We start from the raw sequence: 9,940 nt of genomic DNA, 5'->3' as shown, positions 1-9,940 counted from the left end.
AATGCCTTACATATATCCTGTAAGTGTACACTTTTGCCTACGTAAGATAGGATGAATATCTCACCAGTCTGACGCAGTGTTTGTGCAAGGTTAATGCTGTGCGTCACATTAAGGACATTTGTCAGTGTGTTGCATAGTCATAAGAAATCATTTCAGTAATCTGAGGCCTGAGCACATGATGTTCTTGTGATGGGAGCTTTGGTGGAAGAGACAGAGCGAATGCATTGTTAATATTTTACAACTTCAGCAATTGCATGGCTGCTGTAATATTTGTTTTCTCTTGTCCTGCAGCTTTCCATTCTAACCACCTGTTTTAAGGATTGATAACTCAGGAATAAAAATTCACTGTATGTTGACATTTCGCGCACAGATCCCTATATAATTTTAGAGAGACTGGGCCTAAGTCTGTCTCACTGTTGAAACAGATTGGCGTGGATCTCTGACAAGTTCTGCCTGTAACCCTTGGAACTATCTCCTTGGAAGGAAGTGTAACACCCCTTCCCCACTCCAAATTAGAACTTGAATGATGACAATTCACGAAAAACATTGCAGTGGGGGTGGGGCGGGGAGGGAAAGGCAACAATATTCAAAACCAATCAAACGAACAAGTTTCACGTGTAATAGGCAGTTCTGGAATCACTCCCCTGTGGGAGAAGATTCTAGCCACTTCCAGCTCGTGGTAGGAAACTAGAGCCACCCCTTCCTCTGCACTGTGTGGTAAAGCAGAATCTCTGTGCTTTCTTTCAATAATAATTAAATATCCCCTGGCCACTAAACCTGTCCCTGGCAGTGCACTAGGTGAAATGTGACCTGGAGCTCAAATGACTCCATGTTCATGCCGTCTCTTGTGTCTTCAGTGAAACCGCTGGCCTGGGTGCCATTTGAGATGTGACCTGCTACCTGCTGAAGAGCTGGCCTGACCCCTCCCAATGTGCAGGATGCTGAACCGCTGTCACATGGTAACAGCTTTCAGTTGGACTGACTGGGTATGGATTTAAAATGGTAAGTGGCTTTGTATGCTACAGCAAATCCACGCTGCCATCACGCTCCTGAATATACAGTGTCAAGCGCTTGAGAAATGTCAGTCTGCTGAGTGCTTGGCTGCCCTTTATTAACAAGGATCAGGGGCCCTGGATGTACTGGGGTTTGAAAAGGAGTTTGCAGGTTAAGATTTAGGGAATGTGGACCCTGTCTATCTGCTAATCCTTTGTAGCATCACTAAGCTAGTTCCTGGCTCTTCCATTGCTCTAATGCTAGGCTGCCAGGAGCTGCAGTAGGATTTCCTCTTCCACAGTCCCAGAGTTCTCTCTTTCACAGGTCTCCCTGGGCCGGAGATGCCATTAGTATGCAAGGAGCTGAGTTGGAGATCAATCTGCTCTTCTGTGGTACAGTGAGCCAGGCTTCTGCTGCTGAGAATGCCTTGATCCTGCACCCTGGGTTGTCTGAACCTCGTGATCTTAAGTGTGCAGTGTCCCTGACAGGTAAAGTGGTCTTGGTCAATCTGCAGGTGGATTTGTGGCTGTGGGACACAGCTCAGTCATTGGCCCTGTAGGTCTTTAAAGGGTTTTGTTTCTGGACTGATGTCAGTCTGTTAGCCACCAGATGCTGGAGACCTCTGGTGCGAAACGCCTTCATGCTGGCTGTTTCGCTCCTCACTTGGCCGGCTGTGTAATAATTCAGTGATCATTTCCACGTAGTAGTTACCTTCGGTCTCAGCTAGTATGAGTTGAGCACGTTCTTCTCTGGGAGGTGACAATGCATAGATCACTGTTGCTCGGTCCTCCCTGCAATGCCACCGCTGGCCATGTTGATCCAAACAGACAATGTGTGTGTTGCAAAGCACAACTTGGAGGTCTGTGTGATGTGCGTCTTTCACAAACAAGGCATTTGTGTGTGCTCATTCCAACTCCCAAGCAGACGTCTGCTGCCTGGCATAGGCGGTAATAACGCCCTTGGAAGTATTTGGGCCAAATGAAGTAGAGATGTATACACTGGGGTAAGTTACACCTCCAAATGGGTATAAGTGGTAGTATTAATGCTTACTGCCTGCTCGCTGGAAGGACAGCAGCCCAGAACAGCCAGCGTTCGATTAATTAGGGAAGTGGGTGTGCGGCCTCATGCTAATTCCTCTTCCTCTTACTCCTTCAGCTTGTAATTACAATCATCTTCCTACCTCTTGCGACTTCGCTGCTTATGGACTCACCTACCAACCCAAAGCCCTACTGTCCCTATTCACAGTACCACTGGGTTTGGGCCACATTTCTCTGGGCCGCTAGCGTTGAGTGCAGGACCAGGCAGCAAGGGAGTCTGCATTTGAATAGTGATTCCTCTTGTCCCCCTTCCGCTCTTCCTACTGTGCATTAATCCCAGATTTCTGGACTAGTTGTGAAATCCACAACCTCCCTCCTTCCCCCAATACACGCACACACGTCACACTTGTCACTGTGGGCAGGTGTTTCATACGCGCTGTAACTCCCTTGGGACTTTTGCATATAAAAATTGATGCCCCAGTATATGGGGAAGTCAATGAATGTGGTGATAAAAGTGATGTTGTATTATACATGCGCATCACCCAAGGAGCACCAAAACCTGGAAACAGACCAGCACGGCTGCCCAGGAGCAGGGAGGTAGGAAAGACACCTGTCTTACAAGACAGTAAGAACCCCATTTAACCAGATCCTAGGTTTCACTTTCAGTGATGCCCCTAGGTTGGCTCCATTTCCATCCTAGCCCTCTGGGCTGCACACATGTAGAATGCCCCAGAGAGCCACCAGCTGGCTGGAAACCAGTGTGGCTGGATGGCTTCAGGCAGCCAGTCGCAGCTGAAGAGCAGAACAGAGAGCCAGGTATCTTCCACTGCAGCTGTTAATGGCAGCTGTTGGCTCCTGGGCTGGAGCCATCCCCTGAGCTGACCCACTCTGGGAAACCCTCTATTCCTGTCAGGGAAGGAGGCCACTCTTGCCAAAGCCCCGCTGCCAGAGAGCACTTCTGCTGGGTTCCCCAAGGCCAGATGATGGTGTGACTCTTAAAGCCACCCAGTTCTCGTTCTCTAGCGGTGCTGAGGCCCTACTTAACATAGCTACAGGTTTCAAATCACTCGTGCGGTGGGAACTGGGAGCCTTCCGAGGAAACCCCTTCGAGTGAATATTTCAGACTCACATGGTTGGAGGGAAATAATTCTGTGCAACCATAGCACCTCTGCCCCATGGCTGCTGGACTCTCCGGCTACGTCTACACGTGCACCCAACTTCGAAATAGCTTATTTCGATGTTGCGACATCGAAATAGGCTATTTCGATGAATAACGTCTACACGTCCTCCAGGGCTGGCAACGTCGATGTTCAACTTCGACGTTGCTCAGCCCAACATCGAAATAGGCACAGCGAGGGAACGTCTACACGCCAAAGTAGCACACATCGAAATAAGGGAGCCAGGCACAGCTTCAGACAGGGTCACGGGGCGGACTCAACAGCAAGTCGCTCCCTTAAAGGGCCCCTCCCAGACACACTTTCATAAAACAGTGCAAGATACACAGAGCCAACAACTAGTTGCAGACCCTGTATATGCAGCACAGACCCCCAGCTGCAGCAGCAGCAGCCAGAAGCCCTGGGCTAAGGGCTGCTGCCCACGGTGACCACAGAGCCCCGCAAGGGCTGGAGAGAGAGTATCTCTCAACCCCCCAGCTGATGGCCGCCATGGAGGACCCCGCTATTTCGATGTTGCGGGACGCGGATCGTCTACACGTCCCTACTTCGATGTTGAACGTCGAAGTAGGGCGCTATTCCCATCCCCTCATGGGGTTAGCGACTTCGACGTCTCGCCGCCTAACGTCGATTTCAACTTCAAAATAGCGCCCAACACGTGTAGACGTGACGGGCGCTATTTCGAAGTTACTGCCGCTACTTCGAAGTAGCGTGCACGTGTAGACGCAGCTTCCCTGTCCTCAGATGTATCCCAGCAGCTTCAGGGAGAGACCGCAACTCCATCTCTACTGACCAGGGGCTCTGGGTTATTCTTTTTTCGCTTCTGTTTCTGGCTCACGTGCCCCATAGGCTGTGGTCAGCGCGTGCAAAACAGCAGTGCTTTCCAGGCATCAGGGCTGTCCCTGAAAAGCAAAGTTTATTTGTCACAGAAAGGAAATAGTCTAGAGCACACCAGTCTCAGAGCAAAGTGCTAGGCCTTAGCCTGTGAGACATTGGGCGAGCAAGCCCAGGCCTGAGCACCCTTCACAGGGCTTGGCTACACTTACGAGACTCCGAGCCGATGCCAGGAAGATGCTGCAGAACAGGAGAAGTCATCACAGGAGAAGCAATGTACATTTGCCCGTTCTGTGAATTTCCAAGCTCATTAAACTGCTGCTAAAACCAGTCAGCATTTTACAGGGAAACACAGTCCATGTTTCCCAGGTTCTTCTCAGCTGCTCCCGTCTGCCAGCACTGCCATTTTGAGGGTATCTTTCCCCTCTCTTGACCCAGCAGGTGTTCCCAGGTTTCGGCCAGTGCCTGCTTCTTGGTACTCTCCAGAGTGGTAAGAGCAGTTTCATACTATGGACAGGAGGGGCCTGTTCATGCAGGAGACCTAAAAGCACAAGCAGCAGATCCCCTGGCAACTGGCTCTGAGATGCATCCCTGATACAGTTTAAAATCCTCTGCTGTGCAGTGTTTCCTTACTTGCAGCCAGATTGTGGTGCTGCCCTGTCCAGGAGCTCCCCACGCAGCTGGGCTGATGGTCTCTAAATAAAAGGGTGTCGGGTCCCACTGACATTTTCATTCATTTGGTGCTACGCAGCGTGGCCATCATGGGCAAGTGGAAAAGGAGGCCAAGGCCACCTTACTGCAGCTAAAATGAAGACAAAAATTATTGGCTGCTACTTTTTATTTTCTTCATTCATGGCACAGCATCTCATTGTTGAGGAATAGTGGAAACTTGTTCTTGAACTCAGCATTTTCAAAACTACAGCAAACTGACGTTGGACTTTCACTGTGTCCGCACCCAGTCAAGTTCGTTCTTCTTCCCAGGTGGACTTCATTAACAAAAGTGCTCTTTCAGCATGTGCACTGCTGCTTGAAATGGAAAGTAGGTAGGAACCTATTTTACTCAAAGTCTTGAAGCTTTCATGTCTATTTGACTTGCACAGTCTTGAAATTTAGGAGATGAAGTAACTTCTTTGTACAAAATTCTTCATATAACCCATCTGTACCAATAATTATCAGCTTTGCAGGCCTCAACAACTTCTGTAAATTCTTCAGGAGAACATTTTTGCCAATGATAAGACAGACAGTTTCTTATGCCCATTATTTTCAGTGAGGTCCTATCCATTTTGTCAATACTTTGAACTCGGTGATTTTTAAGAAGCAGAAAATCTGTTTCACACAATTCATTCATTCGGTTTCATTGAGGTTCTTCGTCTTGGAGTTCATAATGTAACCCTGAAATTTGCCATTTATACTGCGTTCTCTTTTTTTTTTTTTTTGTAGGGTGGACATCAGTGTAAACTAAATTAGTGTGAACAAGTTGGACTTCAGAATTTAAATAGTGTCAGAATTATTTTAAAGCCTGACTCAAGGAAAAAACAGTACAATTCAGCAATTTCATTGTTTCTTTCATCTCCTAAACTATCCCAGGTTACTTGAGGGCATTAATCTTCCCCCCTGAGATTGACAGTAACTTCCAAGCCCTTTTTAACATCTTGCCAGTCAGTCAACAGCAGTACAAGGGATAACCAAGGTGTGACTACATAACATGAGAGACGTCTACCATGTTCTAGCTCAGCAAATTCACAAAACTCCAGTTACAGACCTCTCAGTGAGTGGCTGCTAAAATGGCTGCACACGCTTAAACGAGGTTTCCTCCATCAATTTTTAATTTGGTCTTTGCAAATCATCTGGTGTTGTGTGAGACACAAATCAAACAAATGGCAGAAAGAGGGTGTCTCTTACCCTCCAGTTTTGGAACAGAGATTCAGAATAACTAATAGTCACGCTATCTCCTTGTGTGCTGACGTTTGATAATTTTAGCGGAAACTCCTTCAAACCCATGGACTGTGTTGGTAGCGAGTGCTCAGGAAGTTTCATGAGAGTCTTTGTAAAACCTAACAAACAATATTAAATACCAGTAACACAATGGAAATACCTTAAAAGACGTGGGAAGCATTTCACAGAACCTTCTTGGAGGCATCAGTGGCCATCAGATCATGAAGGTAGTTGTCTTCTAGCAATTTTGGAATTGCAGGCAGTAGTTCTATCCTTTTTCCCTGTGCAATCCGTATGTGGATAAGACTGGTGGTGCTCGGCTGTATGAAATGTTTGGTGACCATGTCGTGGGCGGTCGATACATTTTTGAAAAACCTTGAAAAGTTGCAACTTTCCATGACAGCTGTTGGGTTTGATTTCTGTCTGGCAAACACTTTGTATTACAGAATCCTTCCCACAAATTGAAACATCAATTTGTGTCACACAGTAGCTGCAAGATGCACAAGTCTCAATTTTCCTACTGCTTTCAATGAATGTAAATTCTTTCCCCAGCTGGCTGAAAACTCCTTTTTTTCTTTCCAGCATGAAGATTCCCAGGATAATCACACACATTATGTCCATCAACCCTTCCTCTTATTTGGAAGAGCAAGGTTCATGGAGTGAGGAGACAAGAAGGAACTCTGTTAGGTGGCGTCTGTGACCGATAGGCCCTCCTTCTGACATACAAAGTGTAGAGCACCAAGGCGGTATAAAAGCGGCAGTAGTCTCAAGGTTGGTTTGATGTGTAACCCCTTGGAGTTCCCAGTGCCTCCAGCCCTGGTAAGGAGCCTGAATACGGTGGTTCTCCCTGGTATTGACCACCAGTGCTGAATAGATCCAGCTGGGTTGAACTTCAGGATAGAGATAAAAGGGAGTGGGTGTCCCAGCAGCCTGCAGCCAGTGAGCTAAGCTCCAGGCTGGGGTGATGGGAGAATCTCTGGCTAGGACTTCTCCACTCAAAGCAGGAGGGAGAGGGAGCAAGAGAGAAGCCTATGGCCAGTGTGACCTGAGCTGACGGGAAAGGGACAGCCTAGCCACATACCCCTGAGCTGGAGAGAAAGAAGGACCTGCCTCACTCCCTGGTGGCAGCTGCCCTGTGCTAAATAAGGGGTTGGTGCGCTAGGGTCTCAATGTCCAATGTGGCCTGGGAGGCTCTATGCAACGGCTGCTGTGGGTTGCTTGGCCTTTGACGTGCTTGCGGTAGCCGTCTGACTGATGATGCCTCCGTAAGCTGCCCTTTCTGCTGGCTCAGTGAGCAGGGCACTAGGGCTTGGAATCAACACTGCTTCATGGGTGTGAATGTTCTGAATGTAGACAGGGCCACGTCTTCCTGTCTGTCTCCATCCCAACCCCTCCACCTCCTTTTTTCTACCCCACTGTCCTCCTCTTGGGCCTGTCACTGAGCTAGTTCTTACGTCTGCTCCCAGCTTTGTGCCTTTAGCGTGGCACACCTGGGTCTGCTCTCCCATATCTGCCAAGCACCCTCCTCCAGCTCCTCCTTAGCCCCTCCACTGAGCAGCTGTCCCACATCTTGCCATGGCTTGTTAATCACCTCCTTTTGGATGGTTTGCTGGTGGGAGAAGGAACACGGTCTGTGTCTGCAAAGCCCTGGCTACAAGGACTAATTGACCAGTCTGCCCTGGCATCAGGCTCCTGCCTTGCTAATGCAGCAGGGAAGGGCAGCCAGTTGGCCAAGTGGTTATGCATGCTGGCTCTGTGCTGGTCAGAGCCTGGCCTGCGTCCAAGGGGGCATGGAGCGGCTTCTTAGCTGCTTGGTGGCTGGCGCATGAAGAGAAGCACTGACCTAAACCCACCAATTACTTGCCTAAACTTCAGGACATTTCTAAAACAATCGGATTTTTCCTGCAAACATCTTTCTTTGCTTGTTTCTGGGCAGGAACAATGGAAAGCGACACTTTTTCCAGGGGAACGTGGGGGGTGGGATTTTGTTTGGAGTTTTTAGAAGCCAGTTTTGATTGGTGCCCCCCTCCAATTTCAGTAAAGCATTCCAGGGCAGGGGCTGTGAGGGGTTTTGGTGGTGTGGGTTTTTTGAGTGGTTTATTTTTGTGCCAAGCAGATTATTTTGCCCCAGTTGGAAATTTCCCCCATTTTGTTTTGGGTCAGACAGCCGGTTTGTCAACAGAACTCGTGGAGCGGAGTGGGCGCACACAAAATGGGATTTGACGACAGTATCTCGATAGAACACAGCACTTCTGTGGGCAGCATTCTGCCTCAACGCTTTGAGGCATAACGCTGCGGTCAACAGACTGTCGACAAAAAGGCTGTGTGGCTGCTCTGTGGGGCTTTCTCTTGACAGACAAGGCATCCGCAACAAGGGCTGCTGTGCTGCTGTGTGCCTGTTTTGTCTAGAGAGCAGCCAGGCAGTCCGGCTGCTCTGTCAACAGAGTGACGTGCTCTTCCTAATGGCTTGGGTGTGTGGCCGCGCTCTGTCAACAGAAGTTTTGTTGGGAAATCTCTTCCGACAGTGACTTCTGTTGAGAGAGTGCTGTAGCATAACCATAGCTCTCTGTCCAAACCAAACCCTTGCCCGTCTCCCTGGCCTCTTCTCACAGATGTGTAGCCATCAGCTGAGGTAAAAGTTCACTAAGACAGAATTTCTGATCTTCCCTGCAAAATCTTCCCATTTCCCTTCTCAGCTGCTGGTGATGCCATCACCGTCTCGCCTGTAACTCAGGCCTGCAATGGGGTGTCATCTTCACCTCAGCTCATTCTCTAAACCCTTGCATCCAGGCTACACCTGAATCTTGCAGATTCTTGGCACACACCATCTCTGCGGTACGGCCTGTCTCATCCATCCCCACAGCCATACCGTCCATCCAGGCTCTCATCCTCTGACGTCTTTACTACTGCACCATCCTTCTCGCTGGCTGTGATGAATGTCACCTTGCCCGTTCAGCTCCACCCCAACGCTGCTGCAAAGAGCGTGACTTGAACTGTTTCACCCTGCTCTTTGCATCCCTTCACTAGCTCCCCTGCTCTCATGCATCGTACGCAAACTACTTGTCTTCGCTTTCTAAGGCCCTGCAGGGGCTCTTCCTCCCCTCCCCGTCGCTCATTTATTACTGACATATCGACTCCTGCTTCCGACTGGCCCGTGACCCCAGCCTTCACTGCCCACCTGTTGCGTTTGCAAACTAGCCGCTCAGTGCTTTCTCCCTTGCTGCCCCTCACACTGGGAAAGGAGCATTCGGGAGATACCCACAAAGCTGCCTCATTGTCCTCCTCAGACCTCTCCTTTGTCTCGATGTCGACAAAACCCTGGGTGTTCTGTTAGGCAGCTGATGCAGAGAGCCCACTGCTCATCATGCTGAACAGGATGGTTGCACTGTCCTGGTACCCTCCTGTCTGCACCCTTCACTCTATCGGCTCTTCTCCTGTGCTGGGATCGAAAGCACCTTGGGGCACTCAGTCTTTTTGTTCTGTGTTTGTACAGCTCCTAGCACAATGGGATCCTGGCCCACTACTAAGGTTCCTAGGGGCTATAGCATGACACGTAAATAATAATAATCATTCTACTAATTGAGGAAAAATGGAGCAGAATTCAGCAGGTTTTGTCTCTCTGGGGGCTCGTTCTTTCTTTTTCTGTAGCCAGATTTCAACCTTGCTACATTTCACACACACCAGTGGGCCAAAATCCCAAGGTTGCAGTGGTATGGGCCAGGTTCATTCACCATATACCCTATAGGCCAGGGAAGATCTGGAGCTTTACACAGGCACAATTATTAACCACAGTAGCTTTAGATGGTTTAACTAAGAGCACGCCCCCATTGTACCAGGTGCCGGACAGACATTCAGTGAGACACCATCCCCATGCTCAGGGAGGGAGCTATAAGCTACCCATGTGACAGAGCACCCTGCTTTTTGGGGCTGTGATCCCCAGGGGCTTCTGAAACACAAATCTGTCATAAA

This window comes from Carettochelys insculpta, chromosome 3 (genome assembly GCF_033958435.1).
Source record: "Carettochelys insculpta isolate YL-2023 chromosome 3, ASM3395843v1, whole genome shotgun sequence".
Classification (NCBI taxonomy): Eukaryota; Metazoa; Chordata; order Testudines; family Carettochelyidae; genus Carettochelys; species Carettochelys insculpta.
This window is presented reverse-complemented; position numbering follows the sequence as displayed.